General features: G+C 37.2%; 1 pseudogene; it reads left to right on the top strand.

The window, feature by feature from the left end:
- The first annotated feature begins 520 nt into the window (after window positions 1-520).
- LOC114696311 lies at window positions 521-9,086 on the top strand (annotated as a pseudogene).
- Window positions 9,087-11,300: the final 2,214 nt, after the last annotated feature.

The raw sequence follows: 11,300 nt of genomic DNA, 5'->3' as shown, positions 1-11,300 counted from the left end.
ATTCATGTTGCGATGGGTAAGCTTGCATTTCAGGTAATACTGCTAAAAAGAAATGCCTGAGTTTTTGTTTTGTTTTGTTCAGCAGCCTGGAGATTGTAGGTCCGGGCCAAGTGAACAGTATAAGTTTTAGTGCTTTGAATATTCATCAGTTATTTGGAACACTCCTGCTGAGAATTATCATCATGACAACAACACCATATAATAGGGCAGTGCAAAGACACCCCTGAGAATCAATTACAGCAAAGGTCTATGAGAAGCCAGTTTGATCTCCTTTCTTTTCCCTGGTTACAGGGAAAGCTGATGAGATAATGAGACCCAAAACATTTGCTAGGTTTTTAAGAGAAAATAAAATAAAGTTCAGTTGGGCCATAAAATTTGCGAAAGAGATATTACAAAGTTGGAGACCTTGGTTTTGGTGTCTCTGAAATCTAGACATGGCCAGTTCAGTGTTCTATCTTATTAAAGTGAAAATACATTGTGTTGTGGTTATAGCAAACCCAACATAGTAGTTCTCAGTTCGATGAGTTTGCTTTCACAAAAGGAATCAATAAGTAAAACCGAGGGTAGTATCCTAGTGAAACTAGGGAGTGGTCTGAGTAGAGCTGGCAGATATTATAAATAATTTTAAAGTGATTTGCAGAACTTGAAGGCACTAATCTAAGAAAAAGAATCTGCATCTATAGGTAGAGATCTTGTTTTCATATTCTTTAGTGACTAAATACTCAGCAGATGTTTAGGAAAATCAAACACCAAAGAAAACAATGACATTTATACTTGAGCTGTTTTTTCTACCCAAGGACAATGTATTTAATAACCATAAAACAAGAGGATATGAAGGCATTCTCACTTTTAAAGTATTCATGAAGTAGCTTCCATTACTGTTTTTTGAAGGGGCTTGGTCAACCTGTCAGAAACTGCCGTATCTCTTACTCACTAAGCAAGATTGAATAATTTGTGCTTATAATCCAAGTATTTGATTTCTCTTGACTTGGGTTATTTTTTCCTTGTTCAAGGATACACATGAACCTTTCTTTTCTTTTCAGTTGCTGAGAGGACACTCAGCTTTCAAATTTAATCCCCCATTTTTTATTAAACCACCCTCCAATCCCTGCTACTTACAGTTAGGGGCATAAGGCATAGGTATATTGTAATATCAATTTATAAAGCTGTCAAGATACTGACGAAACATATCAGATGTTATAGACGTGACTAACTCTTCCCAGTTCCACTACTCTTTTAGCTCTGGGAGGAAAAGAAATACCACACTCCATGGCTCATTTTATGAATCAGACCTGTTTTACATTTACTAGATATTCAATGTTTTAATTAACAAGTTAATAATGCATTTAAAACTTTTTTAAATGAATTTATTCACTTTGTACTTTAAAAACATTTCTTTGGAAAAATCAGTGAATTTCAAGAAACATTTATTTGTAGAGAAACAACTGTGGATTATGATTAAAATATCAAACTACTTTTACAAAATCTGCCTGGTCAGCTTCATACAAGTGTACAGCCATAATATATCAAATAACACAATTCCCTTTGGCAAAGGAAATTGACACAACATTATTATCATATTAATTGCATCATAAAATTTCTTTGTCATGCTTTTGAGAAATTAAAGAAAAATTACAAAGATTAAAAATAACCCTTAATTCTAAAATCCAAATAAAAGTCAAATCTGGCCGGGCGGTGGTGGCGCACGCCTTTAATCCCAGCACTCGGGAGGCAGAGCCAGGCGGATCTCTGTGAGTTCAAGGCCAGCCTGGACTACCAAGTGAGTCCCAGGAAAGGCGCAAAGCTACACAGAGAAACCCTGTCTTGAAAAAACAAAAAACAAAAAACAAAAAAAAAAAAAAAAAAAGAAAAAGTCAAATCTGAGACTAAGTAATACATTCTCAACAGAGTGATGTGTCAGTCTTTGGAAAATGACTACAGGTTTATTATACAAAGTAGTGAACAAAAAGAATGCACTTTTAGCCTTAGAGTTAAGGTTGGATGTGACAGAACAAAAGACATCAGAAATAATTAGATCTTCTGTAGCTTGCTCGATTTGTACAATCCTTAATGACATCATTGTAGAAATTGTGCATCACTTATACATTATTGAATTAGACATTTGGGCTGTGCATGGACCTACTTCAGGTGGACCTTGATACTAGGTATTCAAGTGTTGGAACTAGAGAAAGACTAACCTGAGAGACTGGCCCTCATTTTACTCTTCTGTCATCACTGAGGGTTCTGTTTACTTCTTTAGGACTCATTTGAGCAGCATAGAAATAGTCAAAAACTCCAGAAAACTCTGATGACTATGAACCACTTCCCCTACAACAGGCCCCGCCTTCAAACAGCACACGATTTCTCAAATAATCTGAATGGAGATATCAGCTACAATGGGACATCTGTGTGACAACTTAAGAGATAAGAGTCGATACCTTCCATAAAGGAAAATTTAGTTGAGTATTCTGCATCTTCATTTTTCTGAAATATATATAATTTGTTTTTATATGTACTTATACAATAAAGATATTATATATATATATATATATATATATTACATGTGTGAAAAACATTTTAAATTGTACATTAATATTTACATGCTGTAATTCTTTATGTTTAATATGGTCTTTTATTTATTATACTGGCATATGTTCCTAAATTTGAATAAGGAATAAATCAGATCTGGGGTGATTGTAGGCACAGGCATGCATTGATTTTGTTCTTTGCCCCATGACTTCAATATAAGTACAATGAATGTGATTTTTTTTAAATGTAGTTTGGAATAAAACAAGTTCCCAATGTAATTTTAGATTTGTGTTTTCTTCTTTCTAACTCTTGTGGGTTTGTATTTTCCTCTCCTACTTGACTATGCCACAAAACTTTAAAGAATATTTTCAACACATCAGCTATGTATTTTCTGTGATACAGTCTATAGTTAACTGGTAGAGTTTTCTGGCACAGTCCTTGAAATATGTCAGAAGTAATTGTTGTTCATCTTTTACAGAGATGACCTCAGGAATGTTCTTGGACCAGATGACTTAACCCAAGAATCTGAAGCTGATGGATTAGAACATTGTTTGCTCATGAGTAGACTGTTCCTTTAAGTTCTATTTTATGATGTCTACTCTATAGTTGATACACTGTGCTTGACCCATACAAATTGTCCTTTTTCACATAACCAGATAACCTGAGGTTCAGGACTTCCCCAAACTTGACTTTAAAGGGGAGCTTCAAGGGAGGATATCAGTTCCCAGAAATAGTGTTTAAAAACTGAAATCTTTGGGATTATATGAATGTAGTGAATATAAATCTATTGTCTGTTATCATTTATAAATTCAGATTCTCATTGTCTTCTAATAAAACAATCATTAAATTTGCATTAATTATGTCTTCGATTTCATCTCATTAGCATTCCTTTCTAGATTTGACTTAAGGGATTCCTTTATCTTTCTGATATTGCTTCCTCACAGAAGTATGTTATTATAAATTTTACTCAATGTAATTACAAATTTCCCTAGCTGTGTGATTCTTTAATATTTGGTTCCTATTATTGTCATTTGCAAAATAGTATTCAACTACCATTTGCTTTCTTCCTTGACCCAGGTAGCTAAGTGAGATGTCATCCAATATTTCCCTCTGTTCAATTAATAGTTTACTTTTTTGTTATTGTTACAAATGTCTGAGTCCAGATGATTTTCACTGGGAAGAGGTTTATTTAATCAGTGTGATGGTCATCTCGAATTTCAGCTTTGTTAGACCTGGACTCAACAATGTCACAAGCTTCTGGGCATGTTTCTCAGGACATTTGCATGAAGTATTACCCGAAGAAAAAACTCTTCCCCCCTGTTGAGTAACACCTTTCAATACACCATGGAAATAAAGAGGCCCATGGATACAATAGGTCCAATGTCACCAAAAAGCCTCCTTGAGGGTTGCTTGTGAGTGCATCTATCCTGTTGTGGCTGCTATAGCAGCTACCATTCTTTACCAATATCCAAATTCCAATATGAATGAAAGACCACCGACTTTCAGGTAATACTCCAGTTCTTCTGCTAGGATGGTAGTAATGGGCATCCAATTACTGTTTAAATCAATTCTGTTCCCTTGGAGAACCAGAACTAACATGTGAGGTCTTGGCATCAGCACAAGCTTAAATCTGCTGGTCATAGAAAGTGAGAGGAGAGGACATGGCTGGGATTAATCACATCACTAGACAACAATTTGGAGAAATCAGAAGGGATAAATTGACTCATTTCAAAATAAAAAATCACCTTGGGACAAATACTTATGGATTTTTATGATCATGTTAATGCTTCTGAGGGCATACTGCTATGATCTAATAGACTGACATTTTATTCCTTCTCAATGTCATATTATTAGAGACCAGTCTTCTACTATAAAATCACAAGGAAAGAAACCACACAAAACCTGCTACATGTAATAACTGTCTAGTATAATCACATTGTAAACAAATAATATATATTTACATAATATTGTTTCATATGTTGAAGTATGTCAAATTCATGATCAGTTTTCCTAGCATTTCACAGACATTTTCAGATAAGAGAATTTTCTTTTTACACTTCATGGAACTGATCTTATAGAATCCCACTGTGTTAGGGTTTCAACAAAACACCATGACCAAAAGCAACTTTGGGGGAAAAGTTTTATTTGGCTTACACTTCCATATCACTCTTCATCATCAAAAGAAGCCAGGACAGGGCAGGAACCTGGTAGCAGAAGCTGATGCAGAGGCCATGGAGGGGAGCTGAGTACTAGCTTTTTCATCATGGCTAGCTCAGCCTGCTTTCTTAAAGAAACCTGGACCAACAGCCCGGGCCCTCCCACATTGATCACTAATTAAGAACATTCCAGCTGTCTTTTATGGAGACATTTTCTTAATTGAAGCTTCCTCCATTCGGATTATTGTAGTTTGTGTCAAGCTGACATATAACTAGCCAGTACATCTGTAGATTGGTATGAACTCTGATGTGTTGCTAGGTAGCTTTAACTCATATTCTTCAAACATCCAGAAGCGAGCTTTGCTATGGTCATGCATAATAGAGAGAAGATCCAAGGCTGAATCCAGTTGTCTTCTCTCAGCACTTTATTGTCCTTTCTTTATGACTCAGAATTTAACAATACACAGAGCAGTCGCAGTGGATGGAAGTAGGAAAAAATTTCTTAGTGAAGTTAGGTTACAATGCTATATGAAAAAAAAAAAAAACTAAAATTAAGCAAATCAGCACAGTAGCTGTATTCCATGTAAGTCCCAGGAAGAGAAACTAGAGGTCTATTGTAAGCTTAAGGTTATAAGAGGTTGGGGGTGGGGGAAGAAGTGAGGTAATGGCCTGGCTTTTCATATGGACCTTACTTCCTTGTGTTTGGAGTAACTGTGATAGAAAAAAGGCTGGAAATCCAGAAAGGACACTGAGACATTAAGACCTGAGCAGACAAATCAAGGATAGCCAGGCTATCTTCCATGGAAACCTAAACATATATTCCCTTTATAGAGTCAAAAATACTTATCAGACAGCACCAATGTGCATACCCTTTGCTAATCCTGGTCAACAGAATCTGACAGCTCAGAGAATGATATTGTCATGAGCATGCCATCCAAGAAACATAGGGGAACATATCTGTGTCTTTCATGATGTCATAATTTATTGACCAGAATAGCGTACACTGTTTTGCTTAGCAGATAATCCTGCTTACTGTAATATCTGGGTGATGGCTGATGTAAAGGTAGTTTCTTTTATTCTAATCTTGTTTACTAGTAACTCCCATACCACATAGTAAATGTATAGATATAAATACATATGTGTTTCTGCTTATGCATGGCTTACAGAATGAATACAAATTGAGGAGCTTAAAGAGTATAAGATGTTATGGGAGTGTGTTGATGAACATTGTGAAGGCTATTCTTGGTTGTCAATTTGACTATGTCTGGGATGAACTACAATCCAGAAATGGAAAGCACACTTGTGATCCTGATCTTGAGGCAGGAAAATAACATGCTTTTGATCTGGATCTTGAAGCTGAAAGACACAGGCTTTTGTTGCAGATTTTGAGACAGGGTGACACATGCCTTTAATCCAGATCTTGAGGTGAGAAGGCAAACCTTTAATCTGAGCCACACCTTCTGATGGAAGCCAGTGGAAGGACAATGGAAGAAGACAGGGTTCATTCTTCAACTGTTTGCCATTGCCTTATCAGCACATCTACTCCTTCACTGGCATTGGAGTCTACTTCTTCAGGATTCCAGCATACACACAAGACTAGCTGAGACACCCAGCCTTGTGGGACTAAGCAACTACTAGATTCTTGGACTGTGCATTCACAGCTAAATATTGTTGGACTGCAGCCTGGAAATCACTCCAATAAATTCACACACACGCACGCACACACACACACACACACACACACACACACACACACACACAGAGAGAGAGAGAGAGAGAGAGAGAGAGAGAGAGAGAGAGAGAGAGAGAGAGAGAGATGTATATTCATTCTAGAAATTCTGTGACTCTACAGAATACTTATTAATACAAGCATGCAAATAGAGTCCTTATTGGTTAGGTCACAAACCAATCTTAGAGAAGAGATGTAGTCAACTGCAGAATGAAAGGACAGGGATGGTTTGTACAGGAACAATTATATAGGTCAGTTGTAGAAAGAAAGTGGAAGGATAAACAGCTGTCCAGTAGGTTTCATCCATATTAGATTAGATATTGAGCCAAGTTAAATCCACGGACAGTTGCAAGTTATCTGCCTTTGGGTTCTTGACAAACACATCAGGTATCAGATGTTATATTTGTGGGGCTGCCCTAAGTACCCACTACTTTACAGGTTTCAGCAGGAGGAGTTACATCCTTCATTAAGTTTGGAGTGTTTAAGTCCTTGGACCAGGTTGTCTGATAGGATATATATACATCCATGTGTTCCTGAAATCTCAATTCCAATAAAGGTGTGGGGTGGTGCTCTTTCTACTCCCAGAAATAAGTCATTTATCTACTTCTACAGCATTGGTGGTGCCAGATTGATGTTTGTGGGCTGACTGAAGCCTTCAATCACCTCTACTCTCAAAGTCATATCAAAAGCTGATTATAAAATGGAGTCTATCATGACAAGGCACAGCCTGAAAAAAAAAGAGCTTTCCCAAATACAGAGTAACTTAGAGTAGTACATAGACTGATCTCCATAGCAATTCACTGTACAAATAGAGTCTTTGTATTTATCACATATTTATTTATTTAGCAAGTGGTCATCTAGTTGCTTGAAATTCTGTATCAGATAAATATCCTTCAAGTGAAAACCATTGTAAATGAGAAATATCATTCTTCTGATCCCTATCATTCTCTGACTTTTGAAAAAAGACTTCATTAATAATAACCATCTGTAATGGTAAATTCTGACTTGACATCAATATGTATAGTGCTACGATTCTGAATTAATAACTGAATCAGATCCCTGCCTTTCTGTATTTTGCTATATGTGAATCAAGAAAGAGATAGTCTGAGGCTTAGAAATGAAATGATAGCATAGCTTGGTTTGAAATTGACTGTAATGGGGTATTAACTCCTAGATTGCTGCTTTCCTCCTATTTTGGGAGCTCAGGCAGTAGATGCATATACTACAAAAATCCCTAGAGCCATGTCTATTCTTCTGTTATGATAATGCTACCATTAGTTTTGATTGCTTTTGACTATAGTTTCTGGTTACAAGAATTGCCCCAAGCAAGAAGTTTAGTTTTGTTCACATCTCTCCTCTTAATTTGAGAGAGTGTTTTTATTTCACTTTTATTTGAAATGAGTTCCTGTGCTGTTATTATGGCATTTTATGTGGCTTGTCATTGTAGTAATCAATTTTATATTTTCTTCACGCCAGTTCAACATTCTGCTCTTGACGAACACTTTGTCATATTTACTGGGGTACTTGTCATACATAGGAAAACACTTCCTCCATTTCTCTCCTAAATTTTCTTTTTCCCTTGTTAGTCATTTTGCTATCTCTGTATCAATGTTCTGGCTGGTTGCAATTACAAGTTTTCCCAGCTGGGAGCTTGTAGCGTTTTCTCAGTCTCTGCACCACACTGATCTATTCTGATATGAGTTCATGTTGTCTCACCTCCGTGTTCTGCATTTTTGCCATGCTTTGCTGAAAAACAACTGTCTAAACTTGAGAGGATAGACATTTCTCTATTGCGTATTTCACCAGATACAAACTTTTTGGCTAATATCTTACAACTGCTGTCTAATGATTCTGACAAAATATCATCTGTAAAAATGTCAAAGTGAAAAATCAGTTAAACTTGAATACTTAAGGAAAAACTAATGGTTCCAAACTACATTAACTAATATTAAAGTAGATAATTGCTTTTTTGCCAGATAATTCAGAGGAGGATATGAGTAATATATAAGCACATATAGAAGTGGGCCTGCACATATAGAAGTGGGACTGCTTTGCCACCAGAACCAGTGTTCACAATTTTTATCAGTTGCTTCTATTTTCTTATGTCTTAGTAAAAAAAAATCTGTTGTCAGTGGAAGTGTTATAGAAATACTGTTCTAAATTTTGAGTCAATTTCAAGTGGCCACTACTTAAGTCACAATTTTGAGCTAGGATGCTTATAGTGAGAATTATAAAGTCCCTGTGCCCACAGGGCCAAAGCCGAAACCAAGGCTTGGAAAGCCAAGGAGGCAGATCTGAAAGGCCTCCACAGCCGCAAAAAAGAAGATCTGCACATCATCCACCTTCCAGAATCCTAACACCATGAGGTGCCAGAGGCAACTCAAATCCCCTCTAAGTGTGCCTGTGAGAAAGAAGGTTGACTACTATGCCATCATCAAGGTTTGTCTGAACACTGTGTCAGCCATGAAGAAGATAGAAGACAATATACTTATATTCACAGTGGATGCCAATGCCAACAAGCACCAGGTCAAACAGGCTGTGAGAAACTCTATGAAATTGATGTGGCTAAAGTCAATACTCTACTAAGACCTGGCAAACAAAAGAATGAGTATGTTTGGCTAACTCCTGATTATGATGGCCTGGACATTGCCAACAAAATTGAGATCATTTAAATGTAGTCCAACTGGCTAATTCTAGTTAGACATTTCTTTTCACCATAGAAACATGAAACTTTGTGATCATGTTTAGGGGGCCCCCAGACAGTGTGATCAGGAATCATGAGCTGGCTTTTTAGAGCCTAGTGTCTATTGTGGGACACTATATGCAGCCTTGGTTCAGGGAGGAGGGGCTTGGACCTGCCTCAACGAATATACCAGGCTCTGCTGACTCCTCATGGGAGACCTTGCTTTGGAGGAGGTAGGAATGGCGGGGGGAACAAGAGGAGGGAGGAGAGGGAAATCTGTGGTTGGTATGTAAAATGAAAAGAAAATCTCTTAATAATAATAAAAAAAGAAAAAAATATGAAACTTCCATTTTTAACCAGTTTTGCTTATGTGAGTATTTTGCCTTCATCTATGTAACATGTTTGTGCCTGGTTCCCAGGAAACCCTGAAAAGGGGGCTGCATCTACTAGACATGGAGGTACAGATGGTTTCAAGCTTCTGCATGCGTGCTGGGAATGAAAGCAGGTACTTTGGAGGAAGAGCAAGTGCTCTTAAGCTCATGGCATGCTAAAGTTACCGGGAAAGGAGCGCTATACTTTTACACAACACAGCATTTTAAATTAAACACACTTAAGTTTCTTAATTGGTATAGCTACTAGGGTCACAGCATCCGGAAGGTTGAGAACCACTGCTGTAGAATACCACCACATTCAGACTTGCTGGCAACCATGGGAAGGATAACGTGCAAATTCAAAATGCAAGGTTGTAAAATTGGAAATTAAAATTCTGAAATGTACATTAATTTCTTCTGAGATTGATGATCATGCAATAGTTGGCTATAATTTCACTAATTGTCAACTTAACACAATCTAGAATCCCCTGAATGAAAGTCTTAATAAGGGATTTGTGTACATTGGGTTGTTCTGTGAGGTGTTGTGTTAATAAAGTTAATTGATGTGGGAAAAGATATCGGCTTCTGTGGGAGGTACCTTTCCCTAGACAGAATGTTCTGAACTCTTTAAGGAGGAAGAATGCTTAGCACAAAAAAAAGCAAGCAAATTGTTATGCACTCACTCTTTGCTTTTTTCTTCTTTTGACTGGATGGATACGACTAGTTGTTGAAGTTCCTGCCTTGATGTCCATATAATGATGACTTCAAAATGGCATGGTTAGCTAAAGTAGACTCTTTTCTCCTCCAAGTTGCTTTTGGTCAGGGTATATTATTAGAGCAATAGAAATGAAGAGAGGCCATGATAGCACTGCTTCTCTCTAGGCTCCATCTCTGAAGGTGTAAGCATCACTCACAAACATCACCTCACTCCCGATCAAACTTTCGCACATGAATTACTGTGGGGGGGGGGGAAGTGTGGAACATAGAAAGAAAGAAGGGACTGCAAAAACTGTGATGCACCATGGGGTCAGAGCTGGATCAGCAACTAAGAGTATCTGCTGCTCTAGCATAGGACTCAAATCCAATTCCCAGAGTCCATATCTACTGGCTCACAATCACCTGTGATTCCAGCTCCAGGGGCTTCTGAGGCCTCAGACTTTTATGAGGATCAGCACTCAATTGCACAAACTCAAACATAGCCACACTAATACATAGAATTAGAAATGAAGTAAATCATAAAAATAACAGGAACAGGGCTGTAAAATATTTCTTTTTTCTTAAAGATGTATTATTAATGTAAATGATGTGACACTCTGTGTATGCACTTCCATGTCGGTGCCCAGAGAGGACATATGCTTTGTATCCGCCTGGAGTTTCAAGCAGTTGGGGGTCTGCTGACAACTGTTCTGGGAATCAAATGGAATCCCCATGCAATGGCAGTATTCAATTTTAACTACAGAGTCATTTCTCTCACTCTTGCTTTTTTCTTACTTAATACTCCATTTGTGTGTGTGTGTGTGTGTGTGTGTGTGTGTGTGTGTGTGTGTGTGTGTGCTGGGTAGGAATTTCATTCCCTTCTTCCAATTCTATATCAAATAGAATGCCAATCCAGTTTAATGAATATAAAAACAATTCTCAAAATAATTTTCTAAAAAAACGAAAAAGCAACCTTACCTTAAGATGAACAGTCTCAAGAATCGTCCAAAATGTAACACACAACATCATCAAAACATAGGAAAATTTTTGCAATGCAAGTTATTCCTCCTCTATCTAAGCCTTGTGCATTTTCATTTTGCATTTCAATATGTTCCTGTACTTCAATATCCTTTCGA

Source organism: Peromyscus leucopus, chromosome 13 (assembly GCF_004664715.2).
Source record: "Peromyscus leucopus breed LL Stock chromosome 13, UCI_PerLeu_2.1, whole genome shotgun sequence".
Classification (NCBI taxonomy): domain Eukaryota; kingdom Metazoa; phylum Chordata; class Mammalia; order Rodentia; family Cricetidae; genus Peromyscus; species Peromyscus leucopus.
Note: the sequence above shows the minus strand (reverse complement) of the source record. Positions and strands in the feature narration are given on the sequence as shown.